Source organism: Apium graveolens, chromosome 9 (genome assembly GCF_009905375.1).
Source record: "Apium graveolens cultivar Ventura chromosome 9, ASM990537v1, whole genome shotgun sequence".
NCBI classification, from domain to species: domain Eukaryota; kingdom Viridiplantae; phylum Streptophyta; class Magnoliopsida; order Apiales; family Apiaceae; genus Apium; species Apium graveolens.
In genome coordinates this window covers 97,830,987-97,847,874 of record NC_133655.1, presented here as the reverse complement: position 1 = coordinate 97,847,874, position 16,888 = coordinate 97,830,987, and positions in this window count along the sequence as shown.

The following is a 16,888-nucleotide window of genomic DNA, read 5'->3' as shown; positions in this document are numbered from 1 at the left end:
TGTTATGGTCCCTGAGCATGACCCTACTCCCAAGCCAGAGAACCCACCCATTGATGATTCAGATGATGACCCTACTGAGGATCTCCCAGAGGAGGAGACTGACCTTCTTGTCCCTATATCTAATGGCGTTAAGATGACCCAGGGAGATGACGTAGGCTGGAGGGATGTAGAGATGTACTCTCACCCGACTATTCGCTCTCCTACCTCAACCGCAGGGATTCAGAGCCCTATGCCCTATACTGATGATGATGACGAGGATGGGATATATGCACAGGTCTACGAGGTTTACGACATATCCTCTAGCGACCTAGATTCACCTCTACCACCCCCGGCGACCATACATGTAGCTGTACACGACTGGATGGTGGCTCAGCTTAACGCTGAGATTATTGCAGCATTTGCTCGCATTGCGGAGTTACGCCAGGACTTGACAGCTGAGAGAGCCATCATACTAGGATACCCAGGGGATTTCAGAGCTGCTTCCCCAGTCATAGCCCGCAGAGAGATCGATGGGATCGAGCTCCGTACCAGGGTTCAGATGAGGATGACAGCGATTGGAGGATACATCCCGATAGTTGATGCAGAGTTGATGTTGGCAGGAGCGATGAGGAGGGTGCGTGACCTCACGCGCAGTGACAGTGACTGAGGGACTAGTGACTAGATATGGACCTTGAAGAAGGCTGGGTGACTTGTCACCAATTTTGATAGGATAACTAGTAGTAGATAGCGTTTCTAGCCCTTCAGGGTACACGGCTTATGTATTTGTATTTCAGTATTTAGGACTAGTAATGTATTGTAATCAGGCATTTATGAACTTAACTAGTTTTTTTGTCCCCCAAGATATAAGTGGGAGACCTTACGAAATATATATCTAAGCAGTTATTAAGAAATGGATGTCCATATTATTGCACTTAAAAGAAAAAATATGCTAGATAATGAATGACATGCTTACATATGAATAAATTAATCCAACTGTTATAATTACAACTATGTTGACAAATTTTCATTATCGGAACAATGCCACCCCGTAGAAGAGGAACCAGGGCACAACCCGCTGAATCTGTTAACCAACAACGGAATGAACCTGACCCCGTAGTGAATGAAGACAGTGAAGATGACCTAGAATATAATGAATATGATGAAGAAGATTATGTAGAAGAAGAGGCTGAGGATACCCATCAGGGAGGGAACCCCATGAATGAATTTATGGAACTGTTAAGAGAAAATTTGAACCAACAGCCTATTCCACCACAACCATATGCTGCCCAACAGACTGCAGCCACTTCCTTTAGGGCCTTCAAATCTCTCAAACCCCCAGAGTTTCTAGGATCTGTCGACCCCGTGGAAGCACGGGCATGGCTCAAAGAGATAGAAATGTCCTTCGAGATACTAGGTGTTGAGGAACGATACAAGACCATTTTTGCTTCTTACATGCTGAAAGGAGAAGCTAACTACTGGTGGGAGTCCAAACGAAACCTAGAGACTGATGCTGTGATTCCATGGGATAGATTTACCTGTCTATTCTTAGACAAGTATTTCCCTAGGTTTATGGAGACCCAGATGGAGATTAAGTTTCTGGAGTTGAAACAGAATAAGATGACTGTAGTAGAATATGAGGCCAAATTTATTGAGTTGTCGAGATTCGTGCCTGAGTTTATGAATACCGAAGAGAAGAAAGCACGAAGGTTTCAGCTTGGCCTGAAACAGTGGATCCAAAACAGAGTGGCGGCATTAGAACTGACAGACTATGCCACCTTAGTGCAGAAAGCCTCAATTGTTAAAGCTGGCAGCGAGCAAAGTGTGAAGGAAAAGGAAAATAGGAAGAGGAAGATAGGAAGCCAAGGTGGAGGAGAAGGAGTAGGAACTGGGAACAGGAGCCTTCCAAGCAGGTTCATCAGGGGAGCGGTGTCCCAACCTGCACGAGGCCCCAGATTCAGAAAGGCCCGGAGTGAGAGTGTTGGCCAGGGCGGCGGACAATCTAGGGCAACGTTCCATAGCCAACCCCGTGCCCCAATACCCGAATATCAGACATGTGGAAGAAGACACCTTGGAATGTGTACCCAGGCGAGAGCCCCTCTAAAATGTTACAGGTGTGACCAAGTCGGACACCTTGCCAACAACTGCACCCGACCCAATGTAACGTGTTTCCAATGTGGAAAGGTAGGGCACATGAGAAAGGATTGCCCGACATTGAAGCCCTCAGCCTCAGGGATGAGCAGAGCTGCATCCAACCGACCCCCAGCTGCTAGGATCTTCAACATGACTGTTCAGGATGCTGTCTGAAACACTGATATGATAGCAGGTACCCTTTTGTTAAATTCCGAACATGCAAATGTCCTATTTGATTCTGGAGCAACTAAGTCATTTATATCTCAAGATTTTTCTAAAAAGTTAAAACTTAATGCAATACCCTTACGTGAGATATTACAAGTGGAAATATCAAATAAGGAAATAATTCCTGTAAATCAAGTACACCCTAAGTGCAAGTTGAAATTGGAAGGGAAGGTCTTCGGGGTTGACCTAATTCCATTTATGTTATGAGAATTTGATGTAATCCTAAGAATGGATTGGTTATCCAGTAACGGAGCGCAAATAGATTGTGAACGGAAGAGGGTAAAGATAAGAGTGCAAAATGAAAAAGAAGTAGTGTTTAGAGGTCAACGACAGAACCAGAAATTTCTGACCATGCTATAGACAAAAAGGTTGTTAAGGAAGGGTAACGAGGCATATTTGGCTTATGTGGTAGATACCAAGAAGGAAGTCCCTAATATACAGGACATACCCGTAGTAAACGAATTCGAGGATGTGTTTCCAGAAAACTTACCAGGATTACCACCTGACAGGGAAATAGAATTCGCTATAGAATTAGCACCAGGAACGACACCAGTATCCAAGGCCCCATATAGGCTAGCCCCAGTTGAGATGAAGGAACTAGCTTCTTAACTGCAAGAGTTATTAGATAATGGAATAATAAGACCCAATGTGTCGCCATGGGGAACGCCAGTCTTGTTCGTAAAGAAAAAGAACGGCAGTATGAGATTATGCATAAACTATCGAGAGCTGAATAAGCTGACTATTAAGAATAGATACCCTCTCCCCATGATTGATGACCTATTCGACCAACTCAAGGGAGCTGTACATTTTTCCAAAATAGATTTGAGAACAGGATATCACTAGTTGAAAATCAAACCGAAAAATATATCGAAGACTGCTTTTCGCACTAGGTATGGGCACTATGAGTTCTTAGTCATGTCGTTTGGATTAACCAATGCACCCGCAGCCTTAATGGATTTAATGAACAGGGTGTTTAAAAAGTACCTGGATATATGTGTGTGATAGTTTTTATAGATGATATTCTGATCTACTCAAAGACTGAGCAAGAATATGCAGAATATTTGAGGATAGTCTTAGAAATCTTGAGGAATGAGAAATTGTAAACCAAGTTCTCGAAGTGCGAGTTTTGGTTAAGAGAAGTTCAGTTTTTAGGACATGTGGTGAGTACCAAAGGAGTTTTAGTTGACCCTGCCAAAATAGAGGCGTTATCCAATTGGGAAAGACCAACTACCCCAACAGAGGTTAGGAGTTTTGTGGGTTTAGCAGGATATTACTGAAGATTCGTGCAAGATTTTTCTAAGATAGCCGGTCCACTGACTAGACTTATCCGGAAGACAGAAAAGTTTGTATGGACAGAGAAATGTGAGGAGAGTTTTCAAGAGCTGAAAAGGAGGCTGGTGTCAGCACCAGTGCTCGCTCTTCCTGACGGAAAGGGAGAGTTTGTGATATACAACGACACATCGCTTAAAGGATTAGGATGTGTACTGATGCAGCACGGCAAAGTTATAGCATATGCCTCTCGACAATTGAAGGAGTATGAGAGCAGATACCCGACGCATGATCTAGAGTTAGCAGCCATAGTGTTTGCCCTAAAAATTCGGAGACACTAACTATACGGTAAGAAATGCGACATCTACACTGACCATAAAAGCCTCAAATATATTTTCACTCAGAAAGAACTGAACATGAGATAGAGGAGATGGTTAGAATTGATAAAAGACTACGACTGTGAAATTTTGTATCACCCGGGTAAAGCCAATGTGGTGGCTGACGCCCTTAGTAGGAAGGAAAGACTCAAGATGATAATGACATCGCAGGAGCTAATTAAAGAATTCGAGAAGATGGAAATTGACGTGAGAATGACCGGTAAGAGAAAGGAAGGATTATTTGAGATTAAGCTAGTACCGGAGCTGACTGAAAAGATACGAGTATATCAGGAAAAGAAGATGACTGAAGAAAGAGGAACATTGACCGGTGAAGAAGTGAGATGCGAGAAGGACGAGAAAGGGATTATGAGGTATGCGTCCCGAATTTGGATTCCAAATGTGCACGAGTTAAAGGATGAGCTGTTGCAAGAAGGGCACAACTCCAGATATTCAATCCACCCATGAAGTACAAAAAAGTACCGTGACCATAAGGAATATTATTGGTGGCCTAACATGAAGAAAGAAGTAGCAGATTGGGTCAACAAGTGCTTGACATGCCAGAGAGTGAAGGCGGAACATCAGCGACCTAGTGGACTATTACGGCCCCTGGAAATTCTGGAATGGAAATGGGAGCACATAGCCATGGATTTTGTGACATGCTTACCAAGGACAAAGACCAATCACGATGCCATATAGGTTATCATAGATAGATTGACCAAGTCCGCACACTTCCTACCAATCAATGAAAGGTACACCGTAGACAAGTTGGTGGATATTTACTTGAAACAAATTGTAGTGAGACACGGTGTTCCTGTAGCCATAGTATCAGATAGAGACCCAAGGTTTAATTCCCGATTTTGGAGAAGCTTCCAGGAATGCGTAGGTACCAGACTAAATATGAGTACCGCTTACCACCCCCCGACTGATGGACAAAGCGGAAGGACTATTCAGACCCTAGAAGATATGCTACGAGTATGTGCCATTGATTTCAAAGGAAATTGGGATGCCCACTTGCCCCTGATCGAATTCGCTTACAACAATAGCTATCACGCTAGCATAGGAATGCCTCCGTATGAAGCTCTTTATGGACGGAGATGTCGCTCTCCCCTATGTTGGGATGAAGTTGGAGAACACAAGATATTATGATCAAAGTTAGTCCAACAGGCCAGGGAAATGGTGGGACTCATCAGGAAAAGACTGGTAGCAGCCCAGGACAGACAAAAGAAGTACGCCGACCAGACCAGGAAGGATAGGGAATATGAAGTAGGAGATTCTGTGCTATTGAAGGTATCTCCGTGGAAAGGAGTGATGAGATTTGGGAAGAAAGGGAAGCTGAGTCCCAGATTCATAGGACCATTTGAAATTTTGAGGAGTATAGGACCTCTAGCTTACGAGCTCGCCTTGCCTCTTAATCTGCAACAAGTGCACAACGTGTTCCACGTGTCCATGTTAAGGAAGTGCCATGCAGATGCACGACATGTAATAAAATATGAGCAGGTAGATTTACAACCAGACCTGGCCTACATCGAGCAGCCAGTAAGGATAATGGACCAAAAAAGAATAAGTGCTGAAGAACAAGACTGTGAAGCTGGTTAAAATCTTGTGGAGGAATCAAAATGTCGAGGAGTCAACTTGGGAACTTGAAGACGCAATGAGGAATAGATACCCCCACTTATTTTCTAATTGATTCTGGGACGGAATCCTTGTTAGAGGGGAAGACTGTAATAACTCGAATTTTTGAGACCTTGTAAAACGTTTAATGAATAGTAACCTTGACAGGCAGGAAAAACTTTTGAGCCCACACTATGTAGTGCATGAGAAAATGAGTTTCGGAGTTGATATTATGATTATACGTAGGAAATGAGTGTATGTAAACGCTATTAGTTTTCGAAGAAAACGAACTTTGAAAAATAACCGTATTTACGACTTATCGAGGATTATGGGAATCAGAATATAATTACAAGATTAAAAACCTACGGATTTATATCCAAGTACGATAATTTAAAATATAGGGAATAGATACGAAAGGAATTACGTCGCGAACCATTTACGAGTAAGTATTACGAAAACGCTTAAGCGACCGAGCGAACGCGTAAACGATTAAATAAATATAACGCACTAACTAACCATGGTAAGAAAGTAACCATGGTTACTTTATCAAATAGTGAGCTAAACTTAGGATGATCAAGCAAGCTAGCCAAATAGTGTGCTAAGGAAGCTAGCACATGTAGTTTAGCTTGTAAGCTAGCAAGCTACTTGGATTTATCCCCAAGATTTGCAACAAAGAATAAACCTAGGATTCAAACTAGGAGAATATCAAATCAATATAAGATATCACCAATCTCATTTCCTAGAAGCAACCAAGGAAGCAAGCATAAAACTCTCTCCCCCCTTCATTGTTTCCATTCGACAATTTCAAGAAAAAGAAGGAAATCTAATTCAAAATCTCAAGTTCTAGCCATGGTAAAATCAGCCCATTAATTCTCAAGCTCCCTAACAACCAAACTAAGGTAAGAAAATTCTTTCATCTCTTTTTTATCAAGGTTTGATGGGTGAAATAAAATCAAGAAAGTTATTAGTGAATAGTATGAATAGTAACTCTTCTTTGGTTTCTTGATTTCAATGGTGGTTTTAGGTTCCAAAAATCATACCAAGCACTTCCAAGACTCCACCATTTTCAAGAACACATCTTAATCTTTCAAGAAAGGTAAATATCTTTGGCCCAACTCTATTTAAGATTCATCTTCAAGATATATTTAGTATGTAGTTGTAAACCTAGTTTTAGAAGTGGTATTGTTAAAATCTTGATGTTTAGTTAAGTAGAAGTGAGGTTAATTGTTGTTGCCTCAAGAACATGATATTTTTGAGAGAATCTTGTGTGTTGATGATGAGATTATTATTGTTGGTGGTTGTGTTAAGAGTTAGGGCGTAAACGAAACCCCGATCGTAAACGTAATTCCGTTAAAAGGAACAAATCGTAACTTTAAGTTTCTGCAGAAATTCCCGAAGATGTAAACTGTAGTTTCTTGAAAACTAACCGTTGATTATGATAGACAATGACATAAGGATCGTTTAGGAACTTGAATCACTTGATTCTGATTTACGGATCAAAAGTTATGGCCGTTTTACTAAAAGTGATGTACGCGACAAAAACTTCTACGAATTAAGAACTTTGAAAATATAAAGGATCGACTTATGTGTTCATAAATCATGAAATTTTTACAGAGAGTAACATATTGAGTTTCCTAACCGCCATAAAAATTTCAAGTAAAATAATGATTTTTCAATTTTATAAAAATATCGGAGCCGAGACCGCGCGATTAGAAACCGTAGAATCCATAACCGGAGCCGACGACGATAATGAAAATGAACCTAAGATGCTTTGAAAAATGAAGCGACCATGATGTGAATAAGGACTTAAAGGAATAATAAGGGTAGTATAAATTGAGAGGGTGCATAATAAGTAGCGCATGAGTGCGAGTCGCCGTAAATTAGAACGGGACCTAACGAATTGTGTTTATGATTATAGCTTTCCGAGCGGAACATAAAGCATCCTCAACCTCGAAATACCCAGGAAAGTTTACGAACCCAACTCCATTTTACTGTTGTGTTGTGAAAGGATTGTTTTACTATCATTGTATAAATACCATGCTTGCCATGATACGTAGTAATTGAACTTTTTCGCATAATGTAGCGATGTTGTACGATAAGTATATATCGTAAAATATTTAATTCCGCTTTAAACGTGACGTATGATTATAAGACCGAGAGTCGATCGGGATTTTAAGATGAAAACCCGGGATTCATTCCGGTGATATTATAGGACGATTACAAGTCCATAATAGTACATTTTAAAGGGACTTAACGTCCACTTACGAAATATTAAAATACCTCAAACTTTTATTAAAACGATTTCCCAACGATCATATTCCCTCAACTATATTTTATGGTTCGAATAATAAATACTTTATACCTAATCCTTTATTATGGGAGTAGTATACATCAACGATTATTTATTTCAAACCTGATTAAACATTAAAGATTATTAACTACGTAGACAGAAACTAGTTGAGGAATATTATTTTAAATATTCTTTTAGAGAGTAAACTCATTCGAGGTTTAATTATTTATCGATTATCGTGTAATTATTTATTATTCATTAAAGGGTTTATTATTGATTTAAAAATCATAGATCCTAATTTAAAATATTCTTTCTGACTTCGGAAAATCATTCGAATATTTCAGATCGTCGGAAAATATTATCCCGACTTATTTAATATTATGAATATAGTTTCAAGGAAAAACTCCCCCCTATTAAATTATCTGTTGACAACGGTCAACTCACATCCTTAGTACTTCCTCCGAAAATCTCGGAAGTACGTATATACATATATACATTTATATCTTAGTAAGATAAACTGTTTCTATCAACAAGCAAAATGCTTGGGGAACTTCGATGTGGTTCGAGTTCTCGAGATTGATAGAATTCCTTTAAAGGACAAGGGAGGGGTAGACACTGGTACTAAGTGTGCTAGATGGACTACCAAAGGTACCGCAGGCAAAGGTACTCCGTGTACTCAGGAACGTGTGAAGTATGTGTATACCCGAAAATGGGACACGTAGCCCGAATGCGGCAAGGGTGATAACCGGGATACGAAGGTGTCGTCCTTCTACTAGTAGAAAAGATTACTATTATCATATTACGACTGATCATCATATACGGTGGCTCCAACGAGTGTCCAAATTCTTCCAATTGGAATTGTGATGCAATACCGTAACCCAAGTATAGGTGTTGGGCTTACTATTAAGGTATTCGCAGGATAATAAAATCCCCTAAAGAATTGTTTTCATAAGAAGGTGTGTATCACCAAGGAAAACTATTTTCGAATAAAACATAATTATCATATATGATGTTTTACGTAAGATATCATACAGTCATTTTCATACTGTACATTATTATGCTAGGCATTATAGCTCACACTTATTTTCTTAAATTGACACAACAGTGAATCAAGATGCCTTCTATGAGAACCACAACCAGGAAACGGGTTGGAAATGGCTAGCTGTTCCGTAGATTGTTTGGTGTTGTACCACAGGTAGTCCGAATAAGCTGGATTAGTTTTCAGTTGTTTTTAGTTCGGCTTATTTATAAGTATGACATATGTTAGGTAATAAACAAGAAACATATATTTGCCCGACGGACTAGCCTTACTTAAAGGTTACTCCCCGGCAAGACTTAATCACTTTTGGGTTGTAATAATTATCACTTGATGGTTGAATTACTCTAGTTATGAATGGTTCATTTCCAAGACAATAACCTGTAAGTGTGTATGTGTGTGTGTGATAAGTGTAGGGTCGTGAAGCGTGAGTATTTATATATTGTAGTGTGAGTTATGTGGTTGTAGTAGTTTAGATGGTGTGGCCTCCGAGATTCCTGACCCCGGATTTCGGGTCGCCACATTTGTCTTCTCTCAACTCCTAATGATGCTTTTGCAAAATTACTTGCCCAAATAATCAAATTACGAGCTCAATTCCCAGATCATTGCATTAAGTCAATTCTTTTAGATAATGCCGGCGAATTTACATCTGCAACTTTTATCGACTATTGCATGTTTGTAGGAATCTCAGTTGAACACGCAGTTCCTCATGTACATACACAAAATGGGTTAGCCGAGTCCTTTATCAAAAGACTCCAACTTATTGCAAGACCGTTTTTGTTGAAAGAAAAATTATCTACATCTATTTGGGGTCACACAATACTTTAAGCTGCTAATATTATTAGGATTAGACCAACTTCTTACAACCAACATTCTCCGCTACAACCGGTACTAGGTCAAGTTCCTAATATTTCTCACTTCAATATTTTCGGAAGTGCTGTATATGTACCGATTGCTCCACCACAAAGATCGAAGATGGGAGCTAAAAAAGAGTAGGTATCTACGTTGGTTTTGATTCCACATCTATTATTAGATATTTGGAGCCTCTAACCGGAGATTTATTTACCGCAAGATATGCAGATTGTCATTTTGACGATTCTATGTTTCCTCCCTTAGGGGGAGATAAACATTCAAATAAAGTTAATCCTAACATAACATGGAATACATCAGGGTTATATTTTCTAGATCCACGTACCGGTCAATGCGAACTTGAAGTTAAAAGAATTATTCATATGAAAAATATCGCAAACCAAATGCCTGATGCATTTAACGATTCTATAAATATAACTAAATCTCATATATGTATAGTAAATACTCCATCTAGAATAGATATACCAATTCAAAAATCAGATATAAAAGAATTGGTTACAGAATCAAAGCCACTCCTGAAGCGTGGTCGACCGGTCGGTGCAAAAGATGTTGCACCACGAAAAAGAAAAATAAAAAAAATTGTGTCTGAAGTGGCACATGCTCCAGAAGAAGTAAATACCCCTGAAGTGGTTTTATCTCCTAAAGAGATTCCAGTCCCTGAAGATACGGGATTAAACAATCATGAAATTTCAATAAATTATGTACATGATATGAAATTATGGGATCGAAGTAAAGTCATAATAGATGATGTATTTTTGTTTTCCGCAGCATTGGATGCCGATATAAATTCTGATCCTGAACCACAAAGTGTGGATGAATGTCGTAGAAGAAAAGACTGGCCAAAATGGAAAGACGCAATTCAAACATAATTAAATTCATTGCGTAAAAGAGAAGTATTTGGACCTGTTGTCCAAACACCAATTGGTGTGAACCCTGTTGGGAATAAATGGGTATTCATAAGAAAACGAAATGAAAAGAATAAAATTTTGAGATATAAATCCCGACTTGTAGCACAAGGGTTTTCTCAAAGGCCTGGCATTGATTATCAAGAGGCATACTCGCCAGTGATGCATCGAATTACTTTTCATTTTATATTAGGTATGGCATCTAAAGAAAAATTGGAAACACGTATTATGGACGTCGTTACTGCAAACCTGTACGATTCACTTGATAGTTAATTTTTTACGAAAATCCCAGAAGGGTTAAAAATGGACGAGTTCAAGAAACCTCGTCATATATACTCCATTAAACTTCAACGATCATTGTATGGACTGAAACAGTCTGGTAGTATGTGGTATAACAGACTTAGTCGTTATTTACAAAAGAATGAGTATATTAGTAACCAAATTTCTCCATGTGTTTTTATCAAAAAATCATAATCTAGTTTGGTGATTATTGCTGTATATGTGGATGATTTAAACCTTGTAGGAACACCTACAGAGGTTGATGAAGCTGTCATATACCTAAAGACAGAGTTTGAAATGAAAGATCTTGGAAGGACAAAATATTGCCTTGGTATACAAGTCGAGCACTTGTCATCGGTAATTTTCCTCCACCAATCTACATATAAAGAAATGGTTTTGAACAGATTTTACATGGATAAATCTCATCCATTGACTACTCCAATGGTGGTTAGATCTTTAGAGCCTGATAAAGATCCATTTCGACCATGAGAAGATAATGAAGAAGTTCTAGGTCCTGAAATCCCATATCTTGGAGCAATTGGTGCACTTATGTATCTTGCAAATAATACAAGGCCAGATATTGCATTCGCTGTGAATTTATTGGCTAGATTTAGCTCTGCTCCGTTGGACAGGCACTGGAATGGGATCAAGCATATATTTCGTTATCCTCGTGGAACAATTGATTTTGGGTTATTCTTCCCGAAAAACTCAACATCTCAGTTGATTGGATATGCAGACGCTGGATATTTGTCAGATCCTTATTTTGGAAAATCATAAACTGGATATGTGTTTACACATTGCGGTACAGCCATTTCTTGGAAATCTACGAAGCAAACTACAGTGGCAACCTCAACAAATCACTCAGAACTCATTGCGATTCATGAAGCCAGTAGAGAATGTGTTTGGTTGCGGTCTATCATCAAGAATATTCGGGAATCATGTAGATTACCAGACATTACTAGAAGTCCTACCGTTATGAACATTGCATTCATTGATCAACTCAAGGAAGGATATATCAAAGGAGACAGGACGAAAGACATTTTACCAAAATTCTTCTACACTCATGAGCTTCAAAAGAATGGTGAAATTGATGTACAACAAATTCGGTCATGCGACAACCTTGCTGATTTATTCACGAAATCATTACCGAATTTAACATTTGAGAAATTACGACAGAACATTGGCATGGGCCGACTCAAGGATTTGTTTCAACAAAATTCAGAGAATGATTAGTTTTTATAAGGGGATATTGTACTCTTTTTTCTTCGTCAAAGTTTTTATCCCACAAGGTTTTTCTTTGACAAGGTTTTAACGAGGTAGTCTATGATCCATACCACAATGACAATCAAAGGAGAGTGTTGTGAATTGATTTTCCATGTGGTCAAATATTGTAATAGTAGGGCTAAGCTTTAGGTGTAGAAATGTTAACATGAACATTAATTACATGTCCCCCTTTTTCCTATAAATAGCTTGCATCTGTGAATGAAAAAGATGTCCCAAGCAGCTTGCTTCTTTCTCTCATTGCTCAGCTCTCTTCATCTCTCTATCTGTTCTATTTACTTTCTACATAGGTTCGATATAATACTGTTATATCTAGTATTTTACAACAATATTATCTTTATAATGGCTCCAAAAATTTACCCCCACTTTCTTAATTGTTCTTCAACATAATTTATTTTTTAATCTCTGTGACTGACAACGATGTTAACAACCTATGAAACGGTGGGGGTACATGATATATGTTATAGAATGATTAATAATGAAATATAAATCTTACATAATAGTATAAATAGTTTATTTTATTTTTTCATTTAATTGAATTTAATATATTTTTTCGCCATTTTATTTTGTTGGAGACGAGGTTAGATTGATGACAAATAAGAATGTACGAGTATGTATGTGTATGTGTATGTCCTTGCATTAATTTATATATATGTATATATTTATTGTATGTATGTATGTATATATATATGTAACATATTAATTATATAATAATTGATAATTTTTAATAAATGAATGACAAGGTAAATTAAACATTATATAAAAATTAATGTAGGGGTATAATTGTCATATGTATTAATTTGTTTAACAAAACCCCCTAACGATGTTAACAACATATGGGACGGTGGGAGTATATGATATATGCCATATAATTATTAATAGTGAAGTATAAATCATACATATGTGTATAAATAGTTTATTTTATTTTTTATTTCATATAATTTAAAATAATCTTTGACCATTTCATTGTGTTGGAGGACGATATTAAATTGATGACAAATTAAGAATATATGAGTACGTCATATCTATATATGTATATGTGTATATAAGTGTGTGTGTGTATATCTGTATATGTGTGTATGGATGTATGTATGTATGTATGTATATATGCATGTGTGCATGTATGTGTGTATGTATATATGTATGTATATATGCATGCATGCATTATTAATTTATATATATATATAGAGAGAGAGAGAGAGAGGGGGGGATCAAATGGTAACTCAATTTGATGAGGTAACTTAGTAACTAAATTTGAGCCATTAGATGGATTTTGTATAAACGGTCCAGATGATTTGGAAAACATAAAAAATAACTAACTACACGACATTTAACATATGTTTAAAAACCTAATTAACTTGCACTTTTAAACACCTTAATTTGTTTAATTTTATAAGACACGTTAAACTTAATTTATTAATCTTAATATGTTACATGTGTTTTTAACCGTAACAGAACAAATTTCACTTTAAGATGAAAAGTAAAAAAGGCATGTACAATGTTGATGTGTTATGTAAATTTTTTAATTTTGTCAATAATCTCTTTTTACATATTTTCTATCCCTTGTTTTCTAACAAATAGTATTTTAAAATTAGAAAACCTAAAAATAACACAAAACAAACAAATAAATCTCTAAAAAAACAATATTCAAGATCAAAATTTTAAAGAACAAACAATTACTATAAAACACAACAATGTTACAAAAATATAGAACACTAAAAAAAATATCCAGTACATAAAATAATTACTGACCATGTTAAACTTTCACTGACATTATTTAAAAATAATATTAACTAAAAAAGAGAACATACAAAAATTACATAATATTAGTTAAAAATACAGAACACATATAAATTACATAACATTAAATAAAAATAAAGAATACTGGTAAAGAACAAATCCTATAAAAATAATAATTAAAGAACTTATATAATACATAATCACTAGATGCAAAAAAATAAAGAACACTACAATCTAAAATACTTAAAAAAACACAGCACACGTGTTAAAGAATACATAACAAGATGTTAAAATTACAGAACATAAAGATAGTTAAGAAAAATATGTTGTAGAACATAAACTGTAAAACATAAACTGTAAAACATAAACTGTAAAACATAAACGTGTTAAAGTTGATGAACTTGTTATATACGTGGAGCTATAAAAATAGTTACTTAGTTACCTTAATAAAATAGTTACCCACTGAATCTGACCATATATATATATGTATGTATTAATGGATGTATGCATATAATAATTATACAATAATTAATAATTTTAAATAAATGAATGATGAGGTGAAATAAATATTATATAAATATTAATATATGGGTATAATTGTCATATTAATTAAACTGTTAATCAAACCCCCTGTTATTGTATTATATATATATTAGAAGAGAAAAAAATTGAACTCTTCTTCGGCTTCTTCTCACTCCTGCCATAAAAAATATAAATATTTCGTACTTATTCAAAGCAAATGATTGATTGATTAACCATTAAGTCAATTTAATTAAATCAATTAGCAATTGACTATCTTGCCCCCATCTTCCTCCACCTCCTTCCTCATCTCCACCCAACTACTCACCAGCTTTCATGGCAGCAACCGGCCGTCACCGCCGGGCGGTAAAATTCTAGCGAACTCGGAACCTGGATTATCTTCTCGAGTTTGACTCACCCTCAACGGATTTATAAAAGTATCCAATCTGTTTTTCTGAATACGAAACGGAACCCAAATTCCGGCTAAAACCCCGACCATCTCATCTCAACTCTCTCTTCTTCCTCTCTCTCTTTCTCTCTCTCAGCTATTACGTCACACAAAACAACACCACCAATCTCACCACCGCAGCAGTGGTGGCTTCGATGCCGGAAAACACACCGAACATCCCTGAATAGTAATCGAATTAATTATTAGAGATAGAAATAGTGAAGGTGGGGTTGGCAAAGCAAAGGGGATATGATAAACGGTGTGATTCTCTCTTTCTCCTCCGTATTGAAATAGAGTAAAGCGCAATAATTTATTGATCTAATAGACATATATAGTATTACTATATACTTTAATAGCAAGATTAGCGAGCGATGTATGTATTACCGATTACAACCTTGTAGCATGGATACAACTTTTATTTGACTTTAATCTATGTACCGTAAAAAGGCTAAAAATAAAATCACGGTCCACTAAGTCAGAGCAATGAAATGTTAGGCAAATTCACATCTAGTAAAGTTCAGACATTTTTTGGTATCAGAATTCAACTATGATACATAATTTTATTCATAGAGGGTGGACACGTTTGCTAATCAAAAGAGCTGAGCCCAAAAATTAAAAAAGAGTCTGATAGTTATATGTTAAATAAAATAAAATTTGTTTGCCGCAAACACTATTCTATCATGAATTAGATACTTATAAACTAAGTTTTTATGGACCTTTTGATAAAGTCTTTTTCCTGTAACCTTTTCGGAGGCCTTTATGGCTTTATCAAACTTTTGAATTTGTGCCTTTCAGATGCCAAATTATAATTTATCTTCAAAGGTAGCAAGTAGTAACTATATTTATTAGTTAAAATTGTATAAAATAGATATTATTTAAAATTTGTTGAATCTTACGTAATTGTGGTCCACTAATATTAAATATAATAATTAGTTATATTTGAAAAATTATTTTTTTATTATTTCAAATTTTGACAATTATATTGTAAATTTAGATTTTTCTATTACTTACGTATTTTTCTTGAAATATATTTTTGGGTGCGCAATATCGATGATGTAGTTTTTGGAACTTTCATTTTCAGTTTGTCGATGGTGTTTTAGAAAATAAAAAAAAACATTTTTAGTTGATTTATAGCCACATTAACACCCATATATTTTTATTGTAAAATTTTACTCAAAGAATTGATTGCAAATAACGTATCATACCAAATGACTAGGGTTAAAAAGAACTCAAAGTCTTCATACTTAGGCTCCGTCACTTTTATGGTATAGTTGAATGAAAAAGTCTATAATTTGGTATACCTGTTGAGAATTTTCCATTTATGGTATAGAACGCCTGTTATTTTGGGAAAAACCAACTAACCCCCAGAACAAGTGGCATTCTGGGGTCATTTTAATATTTTTTTTTTCTTTTTTTCCTCTGATGAAGTTGTGTTAGTGTGTTTTTGAACGAAATAAAACAAGGTGAAGGACTATTTTTGGACTCCGATATTAAATAAATGGTAAATGTTTTCATTAATTTTTTTTGTTGGCTTGTAATGTAAACCTAGTTTATGTGTGTATTTTTTAATTTAAATAAAAAACCGTCTAAATATGAAATTTGTAGCTCCAAAAAGGGTGCCATGAAATGTGAGTGTATATTTTTTAGGTGAGTGCATATTTTGGCACGTGCATATGTAAATAACCGTAGTTTTTCTGGGTTCCAAATTTTTTTGTTGTGTTGTAATGTAAACCTATATTTTGGGAAAATTTTAATTTTGAATTAAAAAATTATATGACCAACACTTTTGTAGCTTCGGAAATGGTGTCTTGAGCGGCGAGTGCGTAATTGTCACGGGAGGGCAAATTTGTGCACTACATATTTAAATAACCGGAAATTTGTTTAGGGCCATTTTTCTATTATTTTATAGGTAGACATAAAATGAATGTG